The sequence below is a fragment of the Amblyomma maculatum genome, chromosome 4, assembly GCF_055883805.1.
Source record: "Amblyomma maculatum isolate TAMU_Amacu chromosome 4, ASM5588380v1, whole genome shotgun sequence".
NCBI classification, from domain to species: domain Eukaryota; kingdom Metazoa; phylum Arthropoda; class Arachnida; order Ixodida; family Ixodidae; genus Amblyomma; species Amblyomma maculatum.
The window spans coordinates 198,181,988-198,202,303 of NC_139347.1; positions in this window are offsets into that span (position 1 = coordinate 198,181,988).

Below are 20,316 nucleotides of genomic sequence, written 5' to 3' on the forward strand. Positions count from 1 at the left end.
GAAAAAACGCCATTCTTGTTTAGTTTACGTCTCGAGCGAAGCGAGATGTGACGGTCAGAAAAGCTAAAAAAATGCATCTCACTAACACTGATCTAGGATTTGAAGCACTGATTCTGTATATGTTAACACTTTGTCCTGCTCTGAAACGTCTGCTTGGCCTGGCTAGCAAAAGGAAAATAGAGCCTCAGTTGAAGTCGGTCTGGTTGATCAATGGAAAAATCTTCGCTACGCAGGCAGACGGCATTGATGCTGTGCAGATAAAAAAACGAAAACGACCTTGAAATGAGCTGCTAGGCCGCTTTCAGTGCAGAGCAGAGATACCGCATCTATCGAAAATGCGCTATTACGAATTTGCTTTTCCCAATAGCATACAGGTTGAGAAACCCACAGAAAATGCTGTTTTGCACATCAACACGCGTTCTGCTTGTAATGAGGATGAGTGCATTGCTAGCTTCCTGAATGAGATTTGTTTCAAGTTTAAATTAATATTCTTGACGAACACCTGGTATTATGAGCAATGTAGTATGCTTTCCTTACATGGGTATAGAAATATCTTTGGTTAATCGGTCTGGTCAACGCGGTGGTGGTATTGCCATTTATGTTGATGCCGCGTGTGATTATGAAAGTGGTCCGCAGTTTTCAAAAACTTGTGCTGATTATGAAATATTTTATTTATTTTATTTATTTAAAATACCCTCAGGGTAGAGATGTGCGTTACAGAGGGGAGGGGGGCATACAGGATACTTACACTGAAATATGGAAAAGAAGTAACAGTTGTGTACGGCCCCCGGATGGCCATGTATCAGATTGTTTGTCCTTCTTTGAAATATTTTTACTACGTGCGTGTTATTAACTACAGGCTGGTTTGCGGAGGTCATTGTAATATTAACATTGCTAGACAAAATACTGCTGCAAATGACCTCATCACAACGCTCCACTGCTCTGGTTTTACTAACAACTGAAACGCCGCCGACTCGCGTCGCGACATCCCGTATGTCTATTCTTGATTTAGTTATAACCAACCTAGAGACGGTCATTTCCGATGGTGGGACTATCAGATCAGATATTAGTGACCGATGTCCGGTCATTATATCGTCTACAATCAGAAGCAAATAATAAAAGCGATAATTATAGGCCGACATTTTTCCAGTATATAACAGACCTGGCTTTAGAGTCATTCAAATATGACATCGCCATTCGTGATTGGTCTCATTTTTCACATTAAAACGCAAGTGATGCCTACACCGCATTTATCGAAGCTTTCGTAAAGATGTATATGAAGCATTTTCTATTTACGATATTTAAGAAGCCAAAAAAATACGGAAATAATACGCTTATTAAGGTGGAAGCATTTAATGGCTCATACTGTCGTGTTGTTGTTGTGGCTGTAGGAAGAAGGAAAAAAATTGAGAGCGCTGTGGAATCTACGCTGCAGAAATGCGAAAGCTGGAGTTTTGGTGCTGCATACGGTGCATTACGTATGTTCTCATAATTATTATCAACTAAATGCACCGCCATTATCAATGCTACAGTCATACAGCTGTATAACGTCACAACACATGTGGCGCTACTGGCGGAGAGAGCGGGAGTTAGGCCGCTGTTCATGCGCATCGCCTTATCTCACGGACGACGCGAGTTGGTCGCCCAGCTTTGAGGCGTGACGTCATAACACCTGTGGCACTCCTGGCGGAGAGAGCGGGAGTTAGGCCGCAGTTTATGCGCACCGCCGTCTCTCAAAGACTGCGCGAGTTGGTCGCCCAGCTTTGAGGTGTGACGTCACGCAGAGGTCATGCGAAAGGTCATTTCATGTGTACCGCTTTCGCACCGCAAAGGCTTGAAAGTGAAAGTAGTATTGCTTTCGCAATAAAAATTCACGGGCCTGCTACTGGCTCTGTAGCTGAGCCGCCTCCGCTGCCTCGTGCGGACAGAAGAGAAAACAGAAAAGAAAGAAAAAAAAAAGCGGGAGAGAAGGACGCGCGCCGCAACAACAGCCGTTGTCCCCACCGAAGCGGTGGCGGGCGCAATGACGGCCCAACAGACCAATATTTGATGGCCGGCTAGCCCCCGCCGCAAGTGGCGGTGACCTCTTCAAAGACATATCAAAGACACTTTGTAATGATGACAAAAATAACGCAGGAAGTAGGATGCGTACCCAGCCACAATACCAAGCCACACCCTAATATTCAGCACAAAAATGTGTGGGTATAACGTATCAAAGACACTTTCTAATGATGTCCAAAATAACGCAATAAGTATGATGCACAGGCCCAAAGAAAATAAAAAAATGAAAATTCTGCTCATTTGTACATACCATGACAGCTCTCAAAGTGATGGTACAGAAAAGAAGATGACACTAAGAAACATGATATAAAAGGAAAATTTATAGGGCACTGTAGTTTTTCGGAAAAACACAAAAATAGGTTAAGAAACAGTTGGTCAGGCATGCTTAAAATTAAATTGCATTGGCTGACAACAGTCATTTTTGTCGCTAGGATCATTTTAAGTTAGAAAGCAGAACTCTTCACAAAGGTATCTATAAGGTGTTTCAGGGTCAGCTCGAAGATGTCAATGTTATTATTTAGGTACATGTTCAATAAGTGAGGGATATTATAACGTAGAGTTTTCACAGCGAAATGTGCGATAGGGATGTATCTGCCACTGTTCCGGATTTCGCGTGTCATGACGGGAGGTTTCTTTCATGGAAAGTTCTGCTACGCTCGCTAGAATATTACTGTTGGCTTTGCGTTCTTTTATCAGTGTTGCACATAAATTAAAGTTGTACATATCTTCTATTTGTATTAATTCCAGCTTTAGAAGAAGTTCATCAGTGTTGGAATCATGCGACGAGTATATTATGACTCTAATGATTTTACGTTGCAGCCTGGCAAGCTTTTGTATATTGTTATTTTTAGTCGTTCCCCAAACCATAACGCTGTAGCTTAGGTTGGATAAGAGAAGGGAATTGTACAGCAGGAGCAATATGTGTTCTGGGAGAAAATCTCTTTGTTTGTAAAGAGCGCCTATCACTGATGCTAGTTTCTACGATACACAATCCACATGGTTTTACCAACACATATTTTTCGAAAATACAACTCCCAGAGTATTGAATTAGGTGACAATTTCTATGTTGTTATTGTTTACGGAAAGTGCCGGATCTGGTGTAATATGCTTCCCTTTGGAACTAAAGATAATAGCTCTTGTTTTAGAATGATTAACTAACAAATAGTTGCGATCAGCCCATTCAGCCAGTTTAGATAACAACGAATTACCTAAAGAAAACAGTTCTTCGCAGGTATCAGCAGTGCAAAAAATACTTGTATCATCGACGTAAATTACAAACTTAGTCCTATTATCGATGGTAACAACGTAAAAAGTATATGTTGAATAAGAAAGGTCCCATAATGCTACCTTGGGGAACCCCAAGGTGTACCTGTGCTTTATACGAAAAAAAAAAAGCGTTGACATCAAGATATTCAAAACGTTCTAAAAGATATAATTTAATAAGATCAAGTCGTTTAACACGTACATCATAAGATGCTAATTTTCCAAAAAGTGTATTTCGGTTCAAATAGACAAAGGCCTTGGTGAAATCTATAAAGATACCTAGTACAAACTTCTTGATTTCCATATTTATTAGTATGTATTCCTTCTTATTGATGAGGGCGAGTTATGTGGAGCACAATTTCCGGAAACCATACTAAGCATCAGTAACGAAGGCGTGTTCTTCAAAGTAGGATTGAAAACGCATCAGAATTAGCTTTTCAAGTCCCTTAGAAAATACCGGTAAGATCGAAACTGGGCGATTACTGTTTAGCCTGTTTCTACCACCTTTCTTGTATATGGGTTTAACTTTTGCTAATTGCATATCTTTTGGAAAGGCACCAGAGCTGATGCATACGTTAAATATGTAAGCCAAACCTGGAGAGATGATGTCCAGAACAAACTTAACCGGTTTTATTTCAATTCCCTGTGCGTCACACGCACTTGAATTTTTTAGGTGCATAGATATCGCGTACACTTCGTTAGCATTAGCAGCCGAAAGAAATAAACTACTAGATGACATCGTGCTAATTGAATAGTCACTGATATGTTTCAGAGAAGGCACTGGAAGATTTGTAAAATGGTAATTAAATGAATCAGCTAAAGCAGTGTCGTGTACTATTTCACCGTTTATGGTAAGCTCTTCAATAGAAGCTGGTGTGGATGACCGGCCAAGGACTTAAATAAGACTTCTCCACGTAAGCTTGCTGTCGTCTTTAAATGAACTTAACTTGTTTTCCAGATAATGCGCTTTACGTTTCCTAATTTCTTTGTTTAGAGAGTTTCGATACTTCTTCAACACTTGGAGCAACGCAGGATGCCGAGTCTGCGTATGTCTTCTTCCTGTCCCTACACTGTTCGCACTATATACAACAAACCATGAGCCAACTAGCACAACCCAGCGCTCTTTCATCTGTGTCTGTCGTTTTCCTTTCACTACACTGTTCGCGCTATATTCAACGAACCATGAACCAACTAGCACAACCCAGTGCTCTTTTATCTGTGTGAGTCGTTTTCCTTTCCCTGCACGGTTCGTGCTATATACAACGCACCATGAACCAACTATCCCACCACTGTGCTCTTTTCTCTGTGTCTGTGATCATTCTTTCCCTATACTGGTCGTGTTGTTGTACAGGATGCCAGGTACTAGCACAACCAAACGCTCTTTCACCTGTGTCGGCCGTTTTTCTTTCCCTACACTGTTCGCGCTATATACAACGAACCATGAACCAACTATCCCACCACTGCCCTCTTTTCTCTGCGTCTGTTGCCGTCCTTTCCCTGCTCTGTTCGCGATGTTGTACAGGATGTCAGGTACTAGCACAACCCAGCGCTCTTTTTTGTGTATGTCGTCTTCCTTTCCCTACACTGTTCCCGCTATATACAACGATCCATGAATCAACTTTCCCACCACTGGGCTCTCTTCTCTGCGTCTGTCGTCGTTCTTTCCCAGCACTGTTCGCGCTATTGTACAGGATGCCAGGTACTAGCACGACCCAGCGCTCTTTTATGTGTATGTCGTTTTCCTTTCCCTACACTGTTCGCGCTATATACAACGAACCATGAATCAACTATCCCACCAATGCGCTCTTTTCTCTGCGTCTGTCGTCGTTCTTTTCCTGCACTGTTCGCGCTGTTGTACAGGATGGCAGGTACTCGCACAACCCAGATCTCTTTTATGTGTATGTCATTTTCCTTTCCCTACACTGTTCGCGCTATATACAACGAACCATGCATCAACTATCCCACCAATGCGCTCTTTTCTCTGCGTCTGTCGTCGTTCTTTCCCTGCACTGTTCGCGCTGTTGTACAGGATGGCAGGTACTCGCACAACCCAGATCTCTTTTATGTGTATGTCGTTTTCCTTTCCCTACACTGTTTGCGCTATATACAACGAACCATGAATCAACTATCCCACCAATGCGCTCTTTTCTCTGCGTCTGTCGTCGTTATTTCCCTGCACTGTTCGCGCTGTTGTACAGGATGGCAGGTACTCGCACAACCCAGATCTCTTTTATGTGTATGTCGTTTTCCTTTCCCTACACTGTTCGCGCTATATACAACGAACCATGAATCAACTATCCCACCAATGCGATCTTTTCTCTGCGTCTGTCGTCGTTCTTTCCCTGCACTGTTCGCGCTGTTGTACAGGATGGCAGGTACTCGCACAACCCAGATCTCTTTTATGTGTATGTCGTTTTCCTTTCCCTACACTGTTCGCGCTGTTGTACAGGATGGCAGGTACTCGCACAACCCAGATCTCTTTTATGTGTATGTCGTTTTCCTTTCCCTACACTGTTCGCGCTATATACAACGAACCATGAATCAACTATCCCACCAATGCGCTCTTTTCTCTGCGTCTGTCGTCGTTCTTTCCCTGCACTGTTCGCGCTGTTGTACAGGATGGCAGGTACTCGCACAACCCAGATCTCTTTTATGTGTATGTCGTTTTCCTTTCCCTACACTGTTCGCGCTATATACAACGAACCATGAATCAACTATCCCACCAATACGCTCTTTTCTCTGCGTCTGTCGTCGTTCTTTCCCTGCACTGTTCACGCTGTTGTACAGGATGGCAGACACTCGCACAACCCAGATCTCTTTCATGTGTATGTCGTTTTCTTTTCCTTACACTGTTCGCGCTGTATACAACGAACCATGAATCAACTATCCCACCAATGCGCTCTTCTCTGTGCGTCTGTCGTCGTTCTTTCCCTGCACTGTTCGCGCTGTTGTACAGGATGGCAGGTACTCGCACAACCCAGATCTCTTTTATGTGCATGTCGTTTTCCTTTCCCTACACTGTTCGCGCTATATACAACGAACCATGAATCAACTATCCCACCAATGCGCTCTTTTCTCTGCGTCTGTCGTCGTTCTTTCCCTGCACTGTTCGCGCTGTTGTACAGGATGGCAGGTACTCGCACAACCCAGACCTCTTTTATGTGTATGTCGTTTTCCTTTCCCTACACTGTTCGCGCTATATACAACGAACCATGAATCAACTATCCCACCAATGCGCTCTTTTCTCTGCGTCTGTCGTCGTTCTTTCCCTGCACTGTTCGCGCTGTTGTACAGGATGGCAGGTACTCGCACAACCCAGATCTCTTTTATGTGTATGTCGTTTTCCTTTCCCTACACTGTTCGCGCTACATACAACGAACCATGAATCAACTATCCCACCAATGCGCTCTTTTCTTTGCGTCTGTCGTCGTTCTTTCCCTGCACTGTTCGCGCTTTTGTACAGGATGCCAGGTACTCGCACAACCCAGCGCTCTTTTATGTGTATGTTGTTTTCCTTTCCCTACACTGTTCGCGCTATATACAACGAACCATGAACCAACTATCCCACAACTGCGCTCTTTTCTCTGCGTCTGTCGTCGTTCTTTCAATGAACTGTGCGTGCTGTTGTACAGGATTCCAGGTACTAGCACAACCCAGCGCTCTTTTATGTGTATGCCGATTTCCTTTCCCTACACTTTTCGCGCTATATACAACGAACCATGAATCAACTATCCCACCACTGCGGTGTTTTCGCTGCGTCTGTCGTCGTTCTTTCCCTGCAATGTTCGCGCTGTTGTACAGGATTACAGGTACTAACACAACCCAGCGCTCTTTTATGTTTATGTCGTCTTCCTCTAACTACACTGTTTGTGCTATATACAACGAACCATGAACCAACTAGCACAACCCAGCGCTCTTTTATCTGTGTCTGTCGTCTTCCTTTCCCTATACTATTCGCGATATGTACTACGAACCATGAACCAAACTAGACTAACACAACCCTCTTTTCTCTGTGTCGTCGTTCTTTCCCTGCACTGTTCGCCCTGCTATCCAGGATGCCAGGAACTAGCACAACCTAACGCTCTTTCATCTGTGTCTGTCGTTTTCCTTTCCCTAAACTGTTCGCGCTATATACAACGAACAGTGAATCAACTAGACCAACACAACCCTCTTTACTCTGTGTCTGTCGTCGTTCTTTCCCTGCACTGTTCGCGCTGTTGTACAGGATGGCAGGTACTCGCACAACCCAGATCTCTTTTATGTGTATGTCGTTTTCCTTTCCCTACACTGTTCGCGCTATAAACAACGAACCATGAATCAACTATCCCACCAATGCGCTCTTTTCTCTGCGTCTGTCGTCGTTCTTTCCCTGCACTGTTCGCGCTGTTGTACAGGATGGCAGGTACTCGCACAACCCAGATCTCTTTTATGTGTATGTCGTCTTCCTTTACCTACACTGTTTGCGCTATATACAACGAACCATAAATCAACTATCCCACCAATGCGCTCTTTTCTCTGCGTCTGTCGTCGTTATTTCCCTGCACTGTTCGCGCTGTTGTACAGGATGGCAGGTACTCGCACAACCCAGATCTCTTTTATGTGTATGTCGTTTTCCTTTCCCTACACTGTTCGCGCTATATACAACGAACCATGAATCAACTATCCCACCAATGCGCTCTTTTCTCTGCGTCTGTCGTCGTCCTTTCCCTGCGCTGTTCGCGCTGTTGTACAAGATGGCAGGTACTCGCACAACCCAGATCTCTTTTATGTGTATGTCGTCTTCCTTTACCTACACTGTTTGCGCTATATACAACGAACCATGAATCAACTATCCCACCAATGCGCTCTTTTCTCTGCGTCTGTCGTCGTTATTTCCCTGCACTGTTCGCGCTGTTGTACAGGTTGGCAGGTACTCGCACAACCCAGATCTCTTTTATGTGCATGTCGTCTTCCTTTACCTACACTGTTTGCGCTATATACAACGAACCATGAATCAACTATCCCACCAATGCGCTCTTTTCTCTGCGTCTGTCGTCGTCCTTTCCCTGCGCTGTTCGCGCTGTTGTACAGGATGGCAGGTACTCGCACAACCCAGATCTCTTTTATGTGTATGTCGTCTTCCTTTACCTACACTGTTTGCGCTATATACAACGAACCATGAATCAACTATCCCACCAATGCGCTCTTTTCTCTGCGTCTGTCGTCGTTATTTCCCTGCACTGTTCGCGCTGTTGTACAGGATGGCAGGTACTCGCACAACCCAGATCTCTTTTATGTGTATGTCGTTTTCCTTTCCCTACACTGTTCGCGCTATATACAACGAACCATGAATCAACTATCCCACCAATGCGATCTTTTCTCTGCGTCTGTCGTCGTTCTTTCCCTGCACTGTTCGCGCTGTTGTACAGGATGGCAGGTACTCGCACAACCCAGATCTCTTTTATGTGTATGTCGTTTTCCTTTCCCTACACTGTTCGCGCTGTTGTACAGGATGGCAGGTACTCGCACAACCCAGATCTCTTTTATGTGTATGTCGTTTTCCTTTCCCTACACTGTTCGCGCTATATACAACGAACCATGAATCAACTATCCCACCAATGCGCTCTTTTCTCTGCGTCTGTCGTCGTTCTTTCCCTGCACTGTTCGCGCTGTTGTACAGGATGGCAGGTACTCGCACAACCCAGATCTCTTTTATGTGTATGTCGTTTTCCTTTCCCTACACTGTTCGCGCTATATACAACGAACCATGAATCAACTATCCCACCAATGCGCTCTTTTCTCTGCGTCTGTCGTCGTTCTTTCCCTGCACTGTTCACGCTGTTGTACAGGATGGCAGACACTCGCACAACCCAGATCTCTTTCATGTGTATGTCGTTTTCTTTTCCTTACACTGTTCGCGCTGTATACAACGAACCATGAATCAACTATCCCACCAATGCGCTCTTTTCTGTGCGTCTGTCGTCGTTCTTTCCCTGCACTGTTCGCGCTGTTGTACAGGATGGCAGGTACTCGCACAACCCAGATCTCTTTTATGTGCATGTCGTTTTCCTTTCCCTACACTGTTCGCGCTATATACAACGAACCATGAATCAACTATCCCACCAATGCGCTCTTTTCTCTGCGTCTGTCGTCGTTCTTTCCCTGCACTGTTCGCGCTGTTGTACAGGATGGCAGGCACTCGCACAACCCAGACCTCTTTTATGTGTATGTCGTTTTCCTTTCCCTACACTGTTCGCGCTATATACAACGAACCATGAATCAACTATCCCACCAATGCGCTCTTTTCTCTGCGTCTGTCGTCGTTCTTTCCCTGCACTGTTCGCGCTGTTGTACAGGATGGCAGGTACTCGCACAACCCAGATCTCTTTTATGTGTATGTCGTTTTCCTTTCCCTACACTGTTCGCGCTACATACAACGAACCATGAATCAACTATCCCACCAATGCGCTCTTTTCTTTGCGTCTGTCGTCGTTCTTTCCCTGCACTGTTCGCGCTTTTGTACAGGATGCCAGGTACTCGCACAACCCAGCGCTCTTTTATGTGTATGTTGTTTTCCTTTCCCTACACTGTTCGCGCTATATACAACGAACCATGAACCAACTATCCCACAACTGCGCTCTTTTCTCTGCGTCTGTCGTCGTTCTTTCAATGAAGTGTGCGTGCTGTTGTACAGGATTCCAGGTACTAGCACAACCCAGCGCTCTTTTATGTGTATGCCGATTTCCTTTCCCTACACTTTTCGCGCTATATACAACGAACCATGAATCAACTATCCCACCACTGCGGTGTTTTCGCTGCGTCTGTCGTCGTTCTTTCCCTGCAATGTTCGCGCTGTTGTACAGGATTACAGGTACTAACACAACCCAGCGCTCTTTTATGTTTATGTCGTCTTCCTCTAACTACACTGTTTGTGCTATATACAACGAACCATGAACCAACTAGCACAACCCAGCGCTCTTTTATCTGTGTCTGTCGTCTTCCTTTCCCTATACTATTCGCGATATTTACTACGAACCATGAACCAAACTAGACTAACACAACCCTCTTTTCTCTGTGTCGTCGTTCTTTCCCTGCACTGTTCGCCCTGCTATCCAGGATGCCAGGAACTAGCACAACCTAACGCTCTTTCATCTGTGTCTGTCGTTTTCCTTTCCCTAAACTGTTCGCGCTATATACAACGAACAGTGAATCAACTAGACCAACACAACCCTCTTTACTCTGTGTCTGTCGTCGTTCTTTCCCTGCACTGTTCGCGCTGTTGTACAGGATGGCAGGTACTCGCACAACCCAGATCTCTTTTATGTGTATGTCGTTTTCCTTTCCCTACACTGTTCGCGCTATATACAACGAACCATGAATCAACTATCCCACCAATGCGCTCTTTTCTCTGCGTCTGTCGTCGTTCTTTCCCTGCACTGTTCGCGCTGTTGTACAGGATGGCAGGTACTCGCACAACCCAGATCTCTTTTATGTGTATGTCGTCTTCCTTTACCTACACTGTTTGCGCTATATACAACGAACCATAAATCAACTATCCCACCAATGCGCTCTTTTCTCTGCGTCTGTCGTCGTTATTTCCCTGCACTGTTCGCGCTGTTGTACAGGATGGCAGGTACTCGCACAACCCAGATCTCTTTTATGTGTATGTCGTTTTCCTTTCCCTACACTGTTCGCGCTATATACAACGAACCATGAATCAACTATCCCACCAATGCGCTCTTTTCTCTGCGTCTGTCGTCGTTCTTTCCCTGCACTGCTCGCGCTGTTGTACAGGATGGCCGGTACTCGCACAACCCAGATCTCTTTTATGTGTATGTCGGTTTCCTTTCCCTACACTGTTCGCGCTGTTGTACAGGATGGCAGGTACTCGCACAACCCAGATCTCTTTTATGTGTATGTCGTTTTCCTTTCCCTACACTGTTCGCGCTATATACAACGAACCATGAATCAACTATCCCACCAATGCGCTGTTTTCTCTGCGTCTGTCGTCGTTCTTTCCCTGCACTGTTCGCGCTGTTGTACAGGATGGCAGGCACTCGCACAACCCACATCTCTTTTATGTGTATGTCGTTTTCCTTTCCCTACACTGTTCGCGCTACATACAACGAACCATGAATCAACTATCCCACCACTGAGCTCTTGTCGCGTCGGTGGCCGTTCTTTCCCTGCGCTGTTCGTGCTGTTGTACAGGATGCCAGGTACTCGCACAACCCAGCGCTCTTTTATGTGTATGTCGTCTTCCTTTCCCTACACTGTTCGCGCTGTATACAACGAACCATGAATCAACTATCCCACCACTGCGGTCTTTTCTTTGCGTCTGTCGTCTTTCTCTCCCTCAACTGTTCGCGCTGTTGTACAGGATTCCAGGTACTAGCACAACCCAGCGCTCTTTTATGTGTATGTTGTTTTCCTTTCCCTACACTGTTCGCGCTATATACAACGAACCATGGACCAACTATCCCACAACTGCGCTCTTTTCTCTGCGTCTGTCGTCGTTCTTTCAATGAACTGTGCGTGCTGTTGTACAGGATTCCAGGTACTAGCACAACCCAGCGCTCTTTTATGTGTATGCCGATTTCCTTTCCCTACACTGTTCGCGCTATATACAACGAACCCTGAATCAACTATCCCACCACTGCGGTGTTTTCGCTGCGTCTGTCGTCGTTCTTTCCCTGCACTGTTCGCGTTGTTGTACAGGATTCCAGGTACTAGCACAACCCAGCGCTCTTTTATGCTTATGTCGTCTTCCTCTACCTGCACTGTTTGTGCTATATACAACGAACCATGAACCAACTAGCACAACCCAGCGCTCTTTTATCTGTGTCTGTCGTCTTCCTTTCCCTATACTATTCGCGCTATGTACTACGAACCATGAACCAAACTAGACTAACACAACCCTCTTTTCTCTGTGTCGTCGTTCTTTCCCTGCCCTGTTCGCCCTGCTATCCAGGATGCCAGGAACTAGCACAACCTAATGCTCTTTCATCTGTGTCTGTCGTTTTCCTTTCCCTAAATTGTTCGCGCTATATACAACGAACAGTGAATCAACTAGACCAACACAACCCTCTTTACTCTGTGTCTGTCGTCGTTCTTTCCCTGCACTGTTTGCGCTTGTATACAGCATGCCAGGAACTAGCACAATCCAGCGCTCTTTTATCTACGTCATTTGTCTTCCTCTCCTTGCACTGTTCGGGCTATAAAGGACAAACCGAGAACCAACTAGCCCACGACAGCGCTTTTTCCGCTGTATGTGTGGTCGGCTTGCCCTGTAATGTTCGCTCTGCTATACAGTATACTAGGAACTAATACAATTCAGCGTCGTCTTCCTTTCGCTACACTGTTAGCGCTGCTATGCGACGAACCATGAACCAACTCGCCCACCACAGCGCTCTTTTCTTTCGGTCGTCATACTTTCCCTATACTGCTTGGGATGCTATGTAGCATACCAAGAACTAGCCCAATCTAGCGATCCTTTATCTTTCTATTCGTCTTCTTTTCCCAACAATGCTCACGCTCCTATACAATGAACCATGAAACAATTAGAGCAACACAGCGGTAGTTTCTACAGTGTTCGGGCTGCAAGCAAGATTCTATGAACTAAATAACCAAAGAAGCAACTATTCTGAGAGGCCTACCTCGAGTTGGATAATTGCCTTGTCTTCACAGTTCCCTTCTCATCTGATTTCTCAATTGCTTACCCGACACGGGACAATTGGTTGCGGCGGTGAGGCCTATTCACGGCGTTCTTCACCTACTCACAACATATTCTCACACGTTACGTAGGGCGACACATGACATGTTAGAGATAATGCCTTTGTATGCGGAACAGCCACGCTAATAAACGTGTACTGTTCTAATAAATTGTGGTTTGAGACTATACATGAATCATAGTCCCTCAAAGAAGGATTGATTACAACTGCATGTGTTAGTAGTCTGACCGGTAAATGGCCTCACTACTAAATAGACCCTCCTCTGAGTTATTGACATACTAGCGGTCTTCAGCCACTTTCGGTGACTACTCAGAGCATTTTTTAGCATTAGAATAAATATGTTAACTGCTGACGCAGCGCCTGCCTAGTTTTCAAAATATATATGAAAAAAATTGTAAACAACTGCGAATGGCTCCCATTTTCGTCAGATGGAATTTTAATGCTAACCATGACACCGGTTGAGAAGCGCATCCAAACCTAAAACAGTCTCTGAAGCAAAAAAGCGTCGGGGATTTAAAACAAGTATATTTTTAATATCCTGGTTAGCTGCACGACGCAGCCAAGTGCGCTTTGCTAGGTTTAGGCAGCCACTGTTTTCGTTTTCATTACTGGTATCAACTATTGCTTTGCTGTTACAGATCCGCACTCTTGATACGATGATCACTGTATATTGTTTTTTTGTACTGACTTGGAAGACCGTGAATGTTTCTATTACTTTTTTCCACCCCTGTCAGATCTTGAGAAAGGCGCGCAGTATTGTGAAATAAATAAAGCAACATCATTGGGCACTTAATGGCAGCAGCTAAAGTACATATATATTTGCTAATCAAGTGGCAGTGATGTTTTTTTTAGGGAAACATTACTTCAAAAGAAAGGAAAGGGCAGAATTAACGTTAAGACACAGGAAGCGAACAGACTGGCTCAGGATACAAACGTAATTTAGGGAAATCCTAGCTGAAATGAAGAAGAAAAGGGCTCGGGAAGGGCATGTATCTAGAATGATATATAACCAAAGGTCACTAAAGCTAACCAAAGGTCACTAAAGCTAACTAAGAGAAATATAAGAGGTCGCATGGGCAATAGGGTGTGGCTCTAAGTTAAATGAGCATGCATTGAAGCTATGAAACTATGAAAAAGCTCTGAAAAATTGAGGCGGCCAGTAAGTTTAAGCAGCATTGTTTCTTGTTCCTGTGCAAATTAGAAGGAAACTGGCGCAGTCAGCATTGAACTTTTTATTTATTTATTTATTTCCAATACCTCAAAGACCCCAGGAGTACGGGGTTTTACATGAGGGGTAGGCTTGACAGTATTGTCGAGATTAAAAAAAAAATTCAATGGCCGTTCTGAAATGGCTTGGGTTAGAATGAGCTTCGATGACAGCGGGAAGATCGTTCCAGTCGATGGCTGTCCTTACAAGCGATGAGTTGCGGTGAGTTGTCGTTCGGGCATGTGGCGGATAAACAGCCAAGGTGTGGCTGATTCGACTGGATGTTCGATGGATCGGCATGATGACTGCTGTGCTTGATGATAAGGCATGATAAAATTTATGAAATGAACAGAGTCTAGATATTTTACGGCGTGCTTGCAAGCTTGGGAGACCGGCATTAGCTTTTAGATTACTGGCGCTAGTATTACGAGAATAGTCAGAGAAGATAAATCTAGCTGCACGGTTTTGTGTTAATTCAACGGTAGATATCACGTTTTGTAGATGCGGGTCCCACAATTCACATGCGTACTCCAATTTGGGCCTTTCAAGGGTTACATAAGCTAGATGTTTAACAGAAGAAGATGCCTGAGCTAGGTTACGCCGAAGAAAGCTAAGTGTGCGGTTATCATCGTTAGTAACGGATGTAACATGTAACGTGAGAATGCCATGTAAGGTCACTGGGAATGGTGACACCTAAATATTTCAAAAAAGATACCGAGGAGATAGTAGTTCCGTTTAGTAAGTAGTTGTACGAAGAATAGTTTTGGCGTCTGTGGAAGGTAATTAGGGCCGTTTTGTTAACATTTAGGGTCATTAACCAATTTCGACACCATTCCTCGACTTTTGCCAGATCGGCCTGAAGAGCCAAATTATCAGTAGGGTTATATATGGGACGGTAAATGACACAGTCATCGGCAAAAAGGCGGATATTAGAAGAGATGGAGTTGGGTAGGTCATTAATATAAATAAGAAAAATAAGAGGACCAAGTACTGTACCTTGGGGTACACTGGAGAGAACAGGGTGAGGCTTCACCGAATCTTCGCATGCGCGGAAAGCAATGACAATGCAGCGGGCAGGTAATATTCGAACAGCGTTCGAAATCCAGTAACTACGTGATCTGTATACAACAAGGTTAGCTTTGCTGGGATGTTCTCCGGTATATTGTGATGTTATTTTTAGAGCGCTCAGGTTACACCGCTTCGGCAAGAGACGTTACCATGTTCAAACCATCAGGAAAAAAAGGTCAAGTTGTCCGTGCCCCCGAGGCACACCTAACTTGACTGGCACACCTAGCTTGATTGCGAGTTTAGAAGTAACTCGCCTCTCAGTCGAAACCATTCGGGAGTCTGGGCTTTGATAGAAATGCGTTATCAGGAATATTAAGAGTTGCGCTTAAATGGGTCACGAACGACAGGAGTAGTTAGCCTAGTGTTTTCGAGTTCCTTTCATTACGCTGTGGACGTAAGGTAATCTAGGTTACGTTTCCTTTGAAAGCCTTTGTCAGCCGTTCCCTATGCGTGTCATTACCGCGTAAACATGTCAGAGAAAACAGAAGTAAAAATGTGCAAATAAATGGACAATGAGTTCCCCATTTCGCTTCCATTTGGATGGCAGGTACCTCGGCGGCAATCATGCAAACGGTAGATAATCGACGATGTTGCCTAGATACGACAACGTGCTGTAGTTTTACCCCTACTCGGCGGGGCCCGGAGGCCGACGTCGCACCTCGCCACCGCGCTCATCGCGCGCGCCTAAAGCGGGGGCGGCATCAGCATCCCAGCTGTATCTGAGTAATTGTTTATCGCGAGAACAGTGTCGGTGTCGAGAGAGATTTTGCAAATGACACCGGCATTGTATTGATTCACTTCTTCTTCTACTCGCGACGCTTCCGGCGCGATAACTGCGACTAAGCGCTGTGTCACGAAGGCATCAAACAAGTGTGCGTTCGCTGCACACTCCAGAACGTCGGCGGTGCTCAACGAAACATGTCACGGACATAACGTAACGATTGGTGCAAGAAACTGATGCTGGCCACCTTTGCAAAAATAGCGCTTTAGTAGATCAGACAATGTAAACAGTGTCGAAATAGTTATTCGGTACAGTACAAAGCAATGATAATGCAGAAATCAAATGAGCTGAGACGAATATGTGCGATAATAAGTAAGAAATCTAATGCAATTGCTCTTGTAAAATAAATATTTGGTATGAATATTATACGCCTTATTTACTACTTCTCGATCCTTCAGGTACCTTACTGGCAAGATCCATATCTATAATTCATGGAAAATATCGATAGTATTGCAATACAAACAAAGCTCTTCCTTCCTCCTGCCCTACCCTATAAAATGTAATGTTACGCTTTCGCAACCAGAAACTATGTGACAAAGGGTGTCACAAATGCTCAAGTAGAGTATTCACTGGATGTAATCAGAAATCTCTATTGAGAATTGTGATAGGCTGTGTAGACTATGTGTTTGTTTGTGTGTGCGCGCGCGCTGTGTCACCGGTGTGTTTCAAGAGAGATGCATACGCCAGGTTTTTGTGCCTGTGTTTATTATCACCAGATGGCGTTCGCCGTAGCTATTTAAAGCAGCGGCATTCTTTCAATAACCGCTGGGGACGTCATTGTACCCTCTACCCTTTCAGTGGTGGACGATGGCTGTTTCAACGCGGGTTTTTTTCCTTTTCTTTTTCTTTCTTCTCTATTTTCTTTTCTTCCGCATGCGGCAGCGCAGGTGGCTCAGGTACAGAGCCAGTAGCAGGCCCGTGCATTTTCTTTTCCTTCTTCTGTCGCAGCAACAACAACAATAAACGCTTGTTGATTCTGTGCAGCTCGACTCGGCGTCCGTTCATTATAGTGGCGACGAGGCACGGTCTGACCCGTGCAAGCGCCGGTTGGCTGGCAGCATGGCCTGAGGATGTAGCATTCGGGAGTTCGATCTGAAATGCCGTCGTGGTAAGAATATGTCGAGCGCATAGGGTTATCGTGCGCAGCTAACAAGCTCACAACGTATGAGGACAAGCGAGCTGTGTTGCTCAGTTGCTTTGGGCCAGAGGCGTACTCTCTTATAGCAACCCTCGTCAAGCCTTCGCGACCGCTCAACATGGACTACCAAGTCACCGTCGACGCAGTGAAGCAGCGTATCAATCCGAAGCCGTCTGAACTATGCGCAAGGTACGTCTTTTCGAAGCGAGAGCAATACGACGGAGACGGCGTGGCTGACTATGTCACTGTTTTGCGCAAGTTATCCGAGAACTGCGGAATTGGCGGCACAAAATTTTCATTGGAGGAAATGTTGCGCGACCGTTTGGTTTTTGGAATTGCTGGCAATGTGATTCAACAACGGTTCTTAGCAGAAAAGGATCTGACGTTCGAAAGGGCGTACGAGCTAGCACTAACGGTGGAAACGGTTGCCAAAACGTAATGAGGGGCAGTGCACAGGAGCCTGAATTCCAGCAGACGTTGACGGAGGAAGTAGAAAAGGTAGCCCGCGGTGGAGCTCATGCAAGATGGCGTTGCAGATTAAAAGATTCTGCGTGCTTCATCTGTGGTGGAAAGGAACATTTAGCAAGTGTATGCCGAAAAAAGCAAGCGGAAGTCCAATTGCAGCCGGAGGATGTGGAAGAGTTGGTGCGAACATGATGAGTTGTTCAGCATTAACCAAATAAAAAGTATGACGCCGAAAATGGAACGCCAAAAACAGTTCAGTATCAGCCATATAAAACGTGGAACGCCAAAATACGTCATCGCTGTTGAGATTGTGAAGGACATCATGCCAATGAAAGTAGATTCTGGAGCTGCTAGATCGATTAAAAGTGTGAACAATTTTGAAAATCTGCAAGTAGCCAAACAGATCAAGCTGGAATATTGCAGCACACAACTCGCGACCTGGACAAAGGAAGGTCCCTACGTGCTGGAAAAAACGTCCGTGCCCGTGAAGCTCAAAGGCAGAGAATTTCAGTTGCTGCAACTTGTAGTGAAGAATGAGGGAAACACTTTGCTAGGCCGTGATTGGTTCCGGCCGTTGGAAATCAGCCTACCTGGTCTCCACAGCGTCCATGTCAGACCAGAAAAATGGAAAGATTTCCAGATGTATTCAGTGAGACGCTGCCTGGCGCTGCCCTACTCCGCATACATATCGAACTGAAGGAGGGCGCACCAGCGAGGTTGATGAATGTCGTAGCGTTCAGTTTGCTATGAGAGATGAAGTCGTGTCAGAGCTAAGTCATTTGGGGGAACTGGAAATTCTGCATCCCACACAATATTCTGACTGGTTAACGCCAATCGTCCTTGTCCGAAAACAAAATGGCTCCCTCAGAATATGGGGCGATTATAGAAGCACTGTGAACCATGCCGTCAATGGTAATGTTTACCCACTTCCCACAAGCAAATTACTTTTTGCTAGCTTAGGAAGGGGGCGTTTTTTCTCCAAGCTGGATCTGACTCAAGCCTATCAGCAACAGTGGGTCGATGACGCAACGGCGGAGAAGAAAAGGAGCGATGAAGAGGAAGTCTGTGTTCAGATTCATATTACAGTTGCTAGTGTGCGCGTGTGTTGTCTCTTCGCATGTATTTGTGTTTGTTGCGCCTGATATTAGACATCCTGATCGCCAGGGAGTCTATTGAGGAACATGGAAGAATGTTGGTTGAAGTTCTCAGCCGCCTGTCGAAAACGGGGCTCAGAGCTGAGTCCGAAAGTGCGAGTTTTATAAAGAGAGCCTTAAATTTTGGGGGCATGGGATTGACTCTAAGGGCATCTACCCATCGAAGGTCAAGGTCGACGCTATCCGCCAGGCTCCGGCTCCCAAGAACAAAAAGGAACTGCAAGCCTTTTTAGGTATGATCAATTTGTATACTCGTTTTCTGAAGGGCGGGACAGAGATGGCGGAAAAGCTGTATCATTTGTTGGATAACAGTGTGGCATGGAACTGGGATGCAGAGCATATGGAAGCGTTTGAGTGTCTGATGAAGTTAATATCTGACTCGTTGCTGGTGCATTTTAGGACAGATTCCCCGTTAGTGTTGTCATGCAACGCGTCACCTGTGGGGGTGGGAGCCGTTTTGGCTCATCGCGACAGCAAAGAAAATTAGCAGCCTGTGGCATATGCGTCAAGAACGCTATCTTAAGCGGAGCGAAATTACGCTCAAATTTACCGTGAGGCTCTTGCTGTGGTTTTTGGAGGTCGACATTTCCACCAATACCTTTATGGGTGGAAGTTCCTTATTCTCACGGATCACAAGCCCCTGCTAGGAGTTTTTCAGCCGCAAAAGCAAATTCCGGAGATCATTCCTCCCGCATGTTGCGGTGGACGCTAATGCTGTCACCCTAGGATTACGTGCTCTAGTACAGGAAAACCAACGATCATAGAAACTCAGACTGCTTAAGCAGGTTACCGAGGTTTCTAATCCAACTAGACACAGATGGGCCAGGCGACATGCTCCTGTAGGAAGCTATATAATACCCTCTTGTGAGCGCAATGGAAGTGGCCACACTCAGCCGGCGTGACCCCCGGCTATCACAGGTGAAGCAATAGATCCTGGAGGGCTGGCCACGAGATCGGGTAGCCTTGAAGTATTCGGCGTATTGGATAAGAAAGAATGAGTTGTCCTTATATAAGGATTGCATACTATGGGGAAGCAAGCAGGGTAGTAATTCCTGAGGCATTGCAGGCGAAGGTTCTAAGTCTTATGCACGCTAACCATCCGGGAATTACGGCCATGAAGGCAATCGCTAGGTCCTACGTGTGGTGGCCGAAGATGGAAGAAGATATTGTTGAGTTTGTCAGGCACTGCACACCATGCCAGGAAAACAGGCAGAGTGAACCAAAGACGCCAACGCATTTCTGGACGAAACCTGGACGGCCGTGGGGTAGAATCCACGTAGATTTCGCAGGCCCGATCCAGGGCGTGTTTTTCTTGGTGATGGTTGACGCCCTGTCGAACTGGGTGGAAATCGAAGTGATGCCGTCCCTACAGTAGTGTACGGTAATCGAGAAGTTGCGAAAAATGTTTCCAGTCTATGTACTACCAGACTTGGTCGAGTCGAATAATGGCACATATTTTGCAAGTAGAG